The sequence below is a fragment of the Canis lupus genome, chromosome 33 (genome assembly GCF_003254725.2).
Source record: "Canis lupus dingo isolate Sandy chromosome 33, ASM325472v2, whole genome shotgun sequence".
NCBI lineage: Eukaryota > Metazoa > Chordata > Mammalia > Carnivora > Canidae > Canis > Canis lupus.
In genome coordinates this window covers 13,412,342-13,422,657 of record NC_064275.1, presented here as the reverse complement: position 1 = coordinate 13,422,657, position 10,316 = coordinate 13,412,342, and the positions used below count along the sequence as shown (strand labels likewise).

Below are 10,316 nucleotides of genomic sequence, written 5' to 3'. Positions count from 1 at the left end.
GTGAGTCTCATTAAGGTGAAATAATTCTGTTCTATCTTGAGTCATAGATTTTCTACCTGTTTCTATTCCTAAAGGCTTTTTGCATTCTCGGCAGAGTAGTCTCTCTCTCTCTCTCTCTCTCTCTCTCTCTCTTTTTAAATGCAGAATTGTCTTATATCCCACAGAAAGCTTTAATCTGGTGAGGCCAGTCTGTTTCTCCTGGCAACATCGACGATACTAGATGAACAGGGGTCAGCTGGGAAGTTGGAAGAGAAGCCTTGGTAACCTGTCAAACAATGCTGGGAATTCTCTGAAGAATGTTTAGCAAAGATACTACAGTTTGAAGTGAATAGAAAGGGTTTTGTTCGCAGGCTCTGCCTTGCTGGTGGATTCAAAGAGTGTTCAGCCCCAGAAAAGAACATCAATGTCTTACTTGGAAATTAAACACACACACAAAAGGCCTCTTTGCTGCCCGTGTTGAGTTTGGCTTAACTGTAGAAAAGTTCATCACGCCTGAAAATATGGATCTTTGCCTTTGATCCACAGCAAGTGCTATAGAGGAGCAAAGATACACCTTCTGTCTGTGGGACAATGAATTGTCAAGGATTTCTGCTTTGGAAAGATCCACAAAAAACCCAAATGATTCTGCAGAGAGAGATCTCCAAGTTTGGACTGTGGGTTGCATGTCGGGTCCTACATCTCCTTGGCGTCCTCATCATCCTGGGCCATGTTTGTGACCTCAGGCGAGGCACTTAAGCCCTTTGTACCTTTATTTCTCCATTTGAAAATCAGGGATAATACTTGCCGCCTACTTAACCTCAAAGGGATATGCGAGGATTAGCTGGTTAAAGTTTGCCAAATGCTTGGAAATCAATGGAGGGAAAAATCTATATGTGTATGGAGTGTTATTATCATTCCTCTCTGTCCATCTTTTCTCTCTCTCCCTTTTCCTATCCTAGGAGACTTAGTGAGTATTACTTTAGGTTTTACTTTCAGCTGCTATTGTGCAAAATGCGCATCTCCTATTATTAAATGATTTGCTTGAAATTGGTCCTTTCTATACCATGGAGGGGAGGTTTCCAAACCAAAGCATCTCAGACTGACTGCCAATAAGCACCTGGCAAGGTTTGCTTTGGGCTTACCTCTGGAATCCACAGGAGGAAAAACCAACCATTTTAAGGTAAAATAGTATAATTTGGAAAGATTTACCAATTAGTGACTCAGAGCTCATGAAGAATAAAAATAAAGTTAATTTAGAGCCCTTGGTACAATCCTTAAAGAAATTCACCTTTTAATCAAAGCAATAATAATATTTTATATGTCACAAATATTGCCCCTCTGATTCTTATAGCCACCTGTAAAATGAATGTAACTCAACTTGGTCATCCTGTACTCATTTTACAATTCAAAAATTGAGATGCAAAGACCTTGAGTGATTTTCCCCAAAGTATTTAGCAATGAGAGGCAAAGCTGGGACTAGACTCCAAAGTCCAGTATCTTCTGGTCCTAAGGGCAGTAGATTTTCCCACCAGATCTTGCTGCCATCCTTTGGTTATGGCTCAAAGGATGTTAAAAGTCCAAATATTTTTACTTTGATACTCTTAATATGTGTTTCCCCCCCACCACCCCCCACCCCCACACCAGCCAACAACTCCATTCTGACACAGTCTTCCTGGAGATAGCATCGGACCCCACAACTGAAGCTTCCGGTCCTATGAGACAACTCCCCCTCACCTCATATCCAATGGCAAGTCCAGGTAGTCACCGCTTCTGACAACCAGCTATAGCTTGGAGGTTCCGACGACCTCCTCCTTTGGTTTGATTAACATCCTAGAGCACCTCACAGAACTCAGAGAAACACTCTACTTACCATAGTGCTAGTTCATTATAAAAGGATATACTAGCTCAGGGGCAGCCAGGTGGGAGACCGGCATAGGGAAAGGTAGTGGGGAGGGGCGCAGAGCTTCCATGCCCCTTCCAAGCTCGCCACTCTCCCTGGCTCTCCCTGTGTTCACCAGCCAGGAAGCTTTCGGATCCTGACTCCTTGGGTTTTAATGGAGGCTTCAGTACATAGATATGATTTTTTTCAATCTTGGGCTGTTGGTGATTGAACCCAATCTCAGCCCCTCTCCCCTCCCTGGAGCTTTCATCACCTCTAATCACTTGGTTGGTTCCCCTGGCAACCAGCCTTTGGTTACTTAGGGGCTTTCCAAAAGTTACCTCATTAACAAGAGACACCTTTATTGATTTGATCACTTAGGAAATGCCAAGGGTTCTAGGAGTGCTGGGCCAGGAACAAAGGACAATAACCAAACATATATTTCTTAGTATAAATTACAGTATCACAGATATCCTTTACTTCGCAGGCCACTTGGGCTTGTGCAAAATATCTAATCTGATAAAGAACCTGCAGACAGCCTGGAAGACAACGCCCTTTCCCAGACCAGTTCTGTGTGCTGTGGGATCCCACCATACCCAATGCTCACTGCCTAACTCTACCCATGCTGTTGCTTTGCCATGTCTAGTGTGGGGAAAGCAGCTGGCGGATCAGGAATATTTGGGAGGCCCTAATGCAGAGATGGAAAACAGTTGTCATTGTTAGAACATACAGTGCAACTAAGTAAATCTTAAAGATCTTATTAGCTTTATCCAACAATTCATGAATTAGGCAGCATCCGATATATCAGAAAGAAAGAAGCTTCGTGAAGATATATAAAATGAAAGACTTTTATAGGCAGAAGGGAGTAATATCAAAGAAGTTGTCCTAGGCCAAAAAAAAAAAAAAAAAGATTGTTATTGTGAAGTTACTTTTTTTAGAAAGACAGCAGAGGTCTATCAAACATTTTACTTAACTAGTGCTCATCTGGCAGTTCCTGATTGACTGGTTTAAGATTCCATTTCTGGGAGAACTGAAACTCTAAGTCTTGGTTTGGTCACATGGAGCTTAGCCTAAGCAACTCCATTCTGGGCCTCTTGTCTTGTTTTTAACATCATCTTGTGGGATAATGAATGTTGTCATATGCCAACCGGATCCCTTTCTCAGAACCAAGGTCACAATTCCCCCAGATTCTAGGGAGCTCTTGGCTAAGCTCCTCTCCAAGAATTGGCAGCAGCCCAAGAGAAGTGCCCCCACCAAAGTCGCCCTCTCTTCCTGGTGCCAAGATGTTTAAGTTGAGGTGGGGGGAGGCATGGTCTGTGAAGGTAGGACAACATCAGGGCAGGACAACATCAAAAGATCATCTGATATTCCAGAACTCCTCTTAAACTTGGTTGGGGCTTTGCTGTAATTTCCTGACGGTTCTATTTCTTCCTAGGCCCAGCCCTTTTCCTCTCTCACCTCTCATGGTTATTGTTCTGAGAGCACGCTCTCGATAAACCTGCACACAATTCTAAGAATTTCAGAACCTGTTTCCTAGGGAACCTGACCTGCCACAGATGGTACCAGAAGGGGCCCAAGAAAGCAGACTTCAACCAGCTGGCAGTGATGACTTCATAATGGTGGAAGATAAAGCATTAATAGCCCTTATCATGTCCTTGTAGTAATCATTAAAACTTTCACCAGTGATGAATTGGGATAGGATACTGATGGAAGCAAATTGTACCAGCAAGTACAGTATTTCTGACGTTTGAGAGTTTTGTGGCAAATAGTAATTATAAGAACTTTAGAAATGACCCCTATTGCTATGGGCCATCCATGCATTAGAGGATGTCAATGAAAGGCTGAGGGCAACTAACTACCAATATAAGCAAAGTGTGAAATCCAGAGGGCCTACTTGGCAACATTTAAAGAGACTCCTATCTTCACCAAGACAGACAGCAGAAAAACTTGAGGATCAGGCCTGGCCTGATTTAAGTAGAAGAGTAGCAGAGTTCCATGGAGGCTGGAATTTCCCCTTGGTAAGTATCCTACACTAAGCTCATGGCCCTGTTTGGGAGGAGGGACACTCTGAGACTCAGAATGAAGAATCTAAACCAAGTCTAAAAATAGTCAGATTCCACTGGACTATCTGGTCCTAGAAAAAAAGGGGGAGATATTCTTTTTTTACCAAAGGCTAATCCTTCTTTCTTACTTGATGATGCAGAAGACTCTACCTTGCCAGGTAACATGCACTACTCATAATCCACCTTGCCTTCTCTTATAATCACCAGAAGAATAGCTTAGAGTCGAGTCACAATGTAACCCAACTGGGGAAGTGCTGGGATTACAAATCAGAGAAGGAGTTTATATATCTAAGTAGCTGAAGGATCTAGCCAACATTTCCTGGCACAGGACAGCAGGATGAATGGACTGGATTCTTGGGGGAGCTGGATAAAAGGGGATAGAATGTAAAGTTGGATAAAGAATAGTTTATAGATACTGGAGCACTTGCCCTTGATGCAGGATTTAAGATCCTAGCAAGAACCTCTGGAGACATGCCAAAATTCTTGTAGCCAATGATGGAGGAAGGGATGGAAAGGCTGAGGGAGAACAGCCGTATTGGCACGGCTATATCATGCAATGTCAGAAAACCTGTTAGCTTATCCTGTTCTGTGAACGACTTCAGAGGACATTCCATTTAGCAAAGAAAATGAGATTCTCTGCGGACACCAGCATTGTTATCATCTGTATGGTGGCTGACCTCTATAGACCAGGACTGACTTCGGAGGATGCTATTGCAGAACCGGCTCTTGGATAGCAAAATGTTGATAGACTCCTGGTAACACGTAACTATCAAAAGTAAAGTGAGCTCAATTCTTATAAAGAGTGGCAAGTTTGGAGCAAGGAGGCATGACTCATGTAGTGCTATGGAGATAGTTAATGGAATACAGCATTTCCAGGGTCAAGACACAATGACCAGGCAACAGTTATTTCTCAATCTATACAACAAAAGGAAACAAAGGCTAAGGGCTACTGACAATAAAATGTCAAAAAACGAAGTTTCTGCATCTGATCTAGTTGTCAATCCAGAGCCCATCAACTGAAAGAAAGGCTGGTTCTCATGAAAAATAATAATAATAATATTAATTAATTAAAAAAAAAAAGACCCTGCAAGATCATAGCAAGTACTATTGTAATGATTCTCCCCGTCTTTCTCCAGAGGGATCTACTGTCATCTGCCTAGGGTACCCTGTATTGGGGAAAGGCAAATGAATACTGAAACATTTCAAGAACTGTGTGTTGACACTGACACCCAGTTCATAGTAGGTCAGCTGAGCATCAGGTCCCTAAACTGTGGGTCATTTCTCTAGTCCCTGAATATACAACTGGAATAAGGGATTGATAGAACATTTATTTTGGTTCCTTAGTCTTTGGTATTTACCACAGCATCCCTATTTAATTCACCAGCCTTGTACCTACAAAAACCTGAAACATCCTGCAGTCGTATGACAGTGGACTCCCACAGATCAAGTAGTAGCCCAACTATTGCTGCTGTACCAAAAGCGGTATCTTTACTGGAGCAGATTAGTGTAGTTTCTAGTACACGGCATTCAGCCGTCGATCCACATACAAGATAAACGACAGTACATTCTTAGGATCTTGCTCCAGAGGTAAATTAACTCCCTCCTTCTCTCATAATATAGTGACCTACCTATTTGGGCATTTCAGGGAACCATTCACGTGTCCTTTTTGTTGGTGACATCATGTTAATCAGGTCTAATAAGCATGAAGTGGCAGGTATTTTGGAGGCCTTGGTAAGATACATGAGCTGCAGAAGGTGGAAAAGAATATTCTAATGAAGACCCAGGGAACGACCACATCAATGAAATATTCATCAGTCTAGTGATTTGGGACAGGCCAAGACATCTTCTTCAAGGTAAAGAACAAAGTATTGTGTATTGGCCTTTCTACACTAAGGAGGAAGCACAAAACCTAGTAGACTTCTTTAGGTTCTGGTTGTAGTACACATTTGGTTAATCATGCTCTCACCAAATATTTATTGCTGTGTTCAAAACTTAGCTAAAAACAGTAATTATTTTATTCACACTTTCTGTGAGGCAGGAATCCAGAAGGTCTCAGCTGGGTGGATCTGGCTTTGGTCTCCCATGTACTTGCAGTCCAACAGTGGTTGGAGTTCGAACAGTGGTGAGGGTGGCAGGCGGGGGGGTAACGGAGGGGATGATGAGAGAAAGGAGGGCTGTTGGTGAACTTCTCTCTCTCTCTCTCTCTCTCTCTCTTTCTCTTTGTATAACCTCAGCATATCTCCAGTCTGTCCATGAGGGCTAGGTTGGGCTTCCTCACAGCATAGTGATTGGTTACAAAAACATTCTCAGAAGGCCAAGTAGAGGGGCGCCTGAGTGGCTCAGTCCATTAAGTGTCCTGACTCTTGATTTCAGCTCAGGTCATGATCTCAGAGTATTGAGATCAAGCCCTGCATCTGACTCCACGCTCAGCAGGGGGTCTGCTTGAGATTCTCTCTCTCACTCTGCCCCTCCTTCTGCTCATACTCTCTCTCTCGTAAATAAATAAAATCTTTTTTTTTATAGAAGGCCAAGTAGAAGTTGCATAATCTTTACTAAGATAGTCTAAAAAATTATGCATTACTTCTGCTGCTCTCCATTGATTGGAGCTGTCACAAACTCCCACCCAGATTAAAGGGCAGGGGATGTAGGCACCACCTCTCATTGGAGGAGTATCAAAGGATTTGGGGATCATGTTTTTAAAATGTCACAGTGTGATAAATTGAAATTAGCATCAATTTTAGAAAAACCTGGACATGTACATTGTCTGCCCTACTACGTACATGTATAATAATACCACTCATCCTTTCAGGAAAGGATTTTTTTTTTTTAAGATTTTATTTACTTATTTGACACACAGAGACAGAGAGAGCGCACAAATAGGCAGAGTGGCAGACAGAGCAGCAGGCAGAGGGAGAGGGAGAAGCAGGCTCTCTGCCGAGCAGACAGCCCAACACGGGGCTCAAACCCAGGACCCTGGGATCATGACCAGAGCCAAAGGAAGACACTTAACCAACTGAGCCATCCAGGTGCCCCAGGATCTTTTATAAAAAGATTTTATTTATTTATTCATAAGAGATACACAGAGAGAGGCAGAGACACAGGCAGAGGGAGAAGCAGGCCTCCTCCGGAGAGCCTGATGCAGAACTCGATCCCAGGACCCCAGGATCACAACCTGAGCCGAAGGCAGACGCTCAACCACCGAGCCACACAGGTGCCCCAGGATTTTTTTTTAATTGAAGTATAGTTGACACACAATGTGGCATTGGTTTCAGCTTATAGTATAGTGCTTCAGTAACTCTAAAAACTAGCCCAGTAATTACGCCCAGTAACTCTAAACATTACCCCCCGTGCTCCCAAGTGTAGCTACCATCTGTCCCCTTACAATGCTGTTATGGTGCTATTGCCTATATTCCCTATGCTGGACCTGGAAAGGATGTTTGTTTTCTCTTTTCACTTTAGTTTCCTCAAGAGCAACATGGGGGATAGCAATTCTTTTTCAGTCAAACTCCACTGGATGCAAGGATTAGAGACTCCCTCGTGTTACCAAGGGTTCCCAGGGAAAAGCCAAACCCAGGGAAGGAACGCCAGCTGCCCCAGAACTGGCAGTGGAGTCCCACTGGTCATGGTGTCCCACTCCAGTTCTCTGTATTTATCTGACTTGGCTACTCTTTTCCTTTCTGTTTTTCCCTTCTACTCCTTGCTCACCTTCTGCTGTCTCTGTCGTTTCCTTATCACTTCTTCTTTTTTTTTTTACATTTTTAAATTTTATTTTATTTTTTCATTTTTTTATTTAAATTCACTTTGCCAACATATAGTATAACACCCAAGGCTCATCCTATCCAATAGTTCCTAGTTTTTGCTCTCTTAGAACTTGAGCTAGCATCACAACCTTCTCTCTATACCAAGACATTTCCATTTAGCTCTCGCCACTGTCTTACTCTTCAGGAATTTCCTGGTTCACATGCCTCGGAATGTGACAATTTTCTGGTCTCATAGTAGATTATCTGTTTGGGTCACCTTTCTTGTTCACTTAGCAACCACTCTTGTATAAAAAGCAGTTCAGTCCTTAACGATTTTAGCCGGGAGGAAAAAGCAGTCAGTCATCAGTGATGGCTACATATTCATCAGCATAGTCCAGTGTAGATCCTGACTTCCAAGGATTGAGGTGTGGATCAATCAGAATAAAAAAAGTAAAAGGTAGTGTAAAATATAAAATTATTTAAAGAAGATACGATATTATGTCTTATTGTCTTTATTTCACAGGATTTTATTTTTTAAGTAATCTCTACACCCAGCATGGGGCTTGAACTCACAACCACCCCAAGATCAAGAGTCACACACTCCACCGATTGAACCAGCCAGGCACCCCTATTATGTTTGAAACATACATTCAAATGTGTCCCCGGATTCATTAAGAATCAATACATCAAGTTAACACCCTTGCTAATTAATCCAGCAGACTGTATTTATAGATTAATGTTTTGTTTCCATAAATGATTCTTGCAAGTGTTCTTCCCCGACATTCAGCTACATGCTAGCTGTGTCAGGATCTCTGAGCTGAAACGGAGTTCGTTCAAGTTTCGAGAAATTAGGTATGCAAATGAGTGCCATGCTAATATATAGGTTTTAGCATTGTATTTTCTTGGATTCTCTTTTAAAAGGGGGAAACAGAGATTATTCTGCGTTCGGTAATAAAGCATTGAAAATGCATCTGTTTCTAACTGCCTGTGGTGTCTGCTCAAATCTGTATTGGGAAATTACACTGTAAATGCTTTGTAGGCTTTTTTCCCCACTCATTTTCAGACTCACACAGTCTCTCACTTCTTAATCAATTCCTATTTTCTCAACACAGACTGCATTGCCACCAAGCTATCAAATAATAATTTTTTTTTAGAACTCAGAATGAAAAGAAAAAAACTTAAGCAAACAAACAAACAAGTGTGAAGCCCTGGAACCTTTGGTACCTGAACCATCACACCAAGGCATTCATCCCTCTGCAAGTGCCGGGTGAAATTCAGATAGGCACCTGATCCACTGATGGCAATTCTTTAATTCAAGATTTAAAAAAAAAAATCTAAAATGAATTTCCTTTCCCTTGTCTTCAGGAAAGCCTGCAAATACCAAATCCAATTATGAGAGAGATTTAATTTCCCTTTTGGTATATGACACAGCACAACAATTATCTGTGGATGTTTAAAGAAAATTCATAAAGTAGAATTCTCCTGGTTCACACCAGATAAAGTCCCCGTGAAATGATGCCTCGGTTGGCGTCATCCGCTGACATTCATGCATGATTCAGCACCTCCAGACAACAATTTGAGGGAATCTGTTTTTCCATTACAAGCCAGGCTCTGTCTTTTTGCTAGAAACTGAAAGGATCAGAACTCCCAGCTTTTAAGGCTGGCTGCCTCCCGTGACACCCAGCACCCAGAAGCAATCCAGAGGCTCTTCTGGGTGTTTCTCTGCATGCTGTTCCGTAGCATCGCAGCGATGAGGCATCCAGGTGATTGACGGATTTCTCACTTGTCCTCTGGCTGCTTTTGCATCTGCTGAGAAAGCCTCTGTGTTTATATGCGTGATTAGGCTGAGAATTCTTGGGTCAACCACCCACAGATGGTATCAAAAATAATCAATCTTATTTGACTGTCTTAACATTTTGGCTATTTTAGTTGTTAAGGCAACCAGATCCAATGAAGTATTCACTCATCAATTTGATGTTCAGCAATCGTCTGTCACGGTTCTGAAGTTGGAGGGTAAAAAAATAATAAAAATCAACTGTCAAAATAGTTAATACAAAACAGTCAATCCGAACATGATTTTCTTCTTGACACCAGAGAGCATTGCTTCTCCCTTCTTTTTTTTTTTTTTTTTTTTTTGTTTCCCCACCTCCTCCTCTCCTGAGATCTGTCCCTCCCACAAACAGTTTCTTTCTTCCAGTTATGTTGATGAACAGCAGAGAAGGGAGATATTTTAGGTTCACAAAAGCTTACATTTTCCTAAAAGACTTCCGTTTCCTTTGTTTTGATGTTTGGTGAAATTTTTTTTTCCCCGTTGAACAGTCCTAAAAAGGACAGATACGTTGAAGGTATGGACAATGTTTATCTTAATGGAGAATTTAGGTGGCAATGTCCTTTGCTTTCTCTCTCAAGATGAATTTTCCTTTTCAGGGAGCACAGCTCTGAGGCCAGGGACAGGCAGCTGGCTTGCACAGTCTCTTCCTGTCCCTGAGCCTGCTCCAACCTTCTTGGAACAGAACAGCTCCGAGTCTGGCCCTGGTGTGGGATGTGGCTGGCTTTCCAGATTGGGAAATGTGTTAGTAATTACTTTTTACTGCTGTCTTTATTTGAATTTCCAGACTTCTCCCCCACTCCCCCACTCCAGCCTGTTTTTCTCCA

General features: G+C 42.2%; 1 long non-coding RNA gene across 2 annotated transcripts; it reads left to right on the top strand.

The window, feature by feature from the left end:
- Nucleotides 1–1,721: 1,721 nt before the first annotated feature.
- Nucleotides 1,722–8,642, top strand: LOC112678930 (uncharacterized). Of its 2 annotated transcripts, none has more exons than XR_004811701.2 (4): nucleotides 1,722–1,736; nucleotides 3,396–3,876; nucleotides 5,567–5,774; nucleotides 8,185–8,642. It is a non-coding gene; the product is annotated as an uncharacterized LOC112678930 (long non-coding RNA). The 2 variants fall into 2 exon arrangements; XR_003147997.3 differs by lacking the exon at nucleotides 1,722–1,736 and adding an exon at nucleotides 3,050–3,180.
- The last annotated feature ends 1,674 nt before the right edge of the window (nucleotides 8,643–10,316 follow it).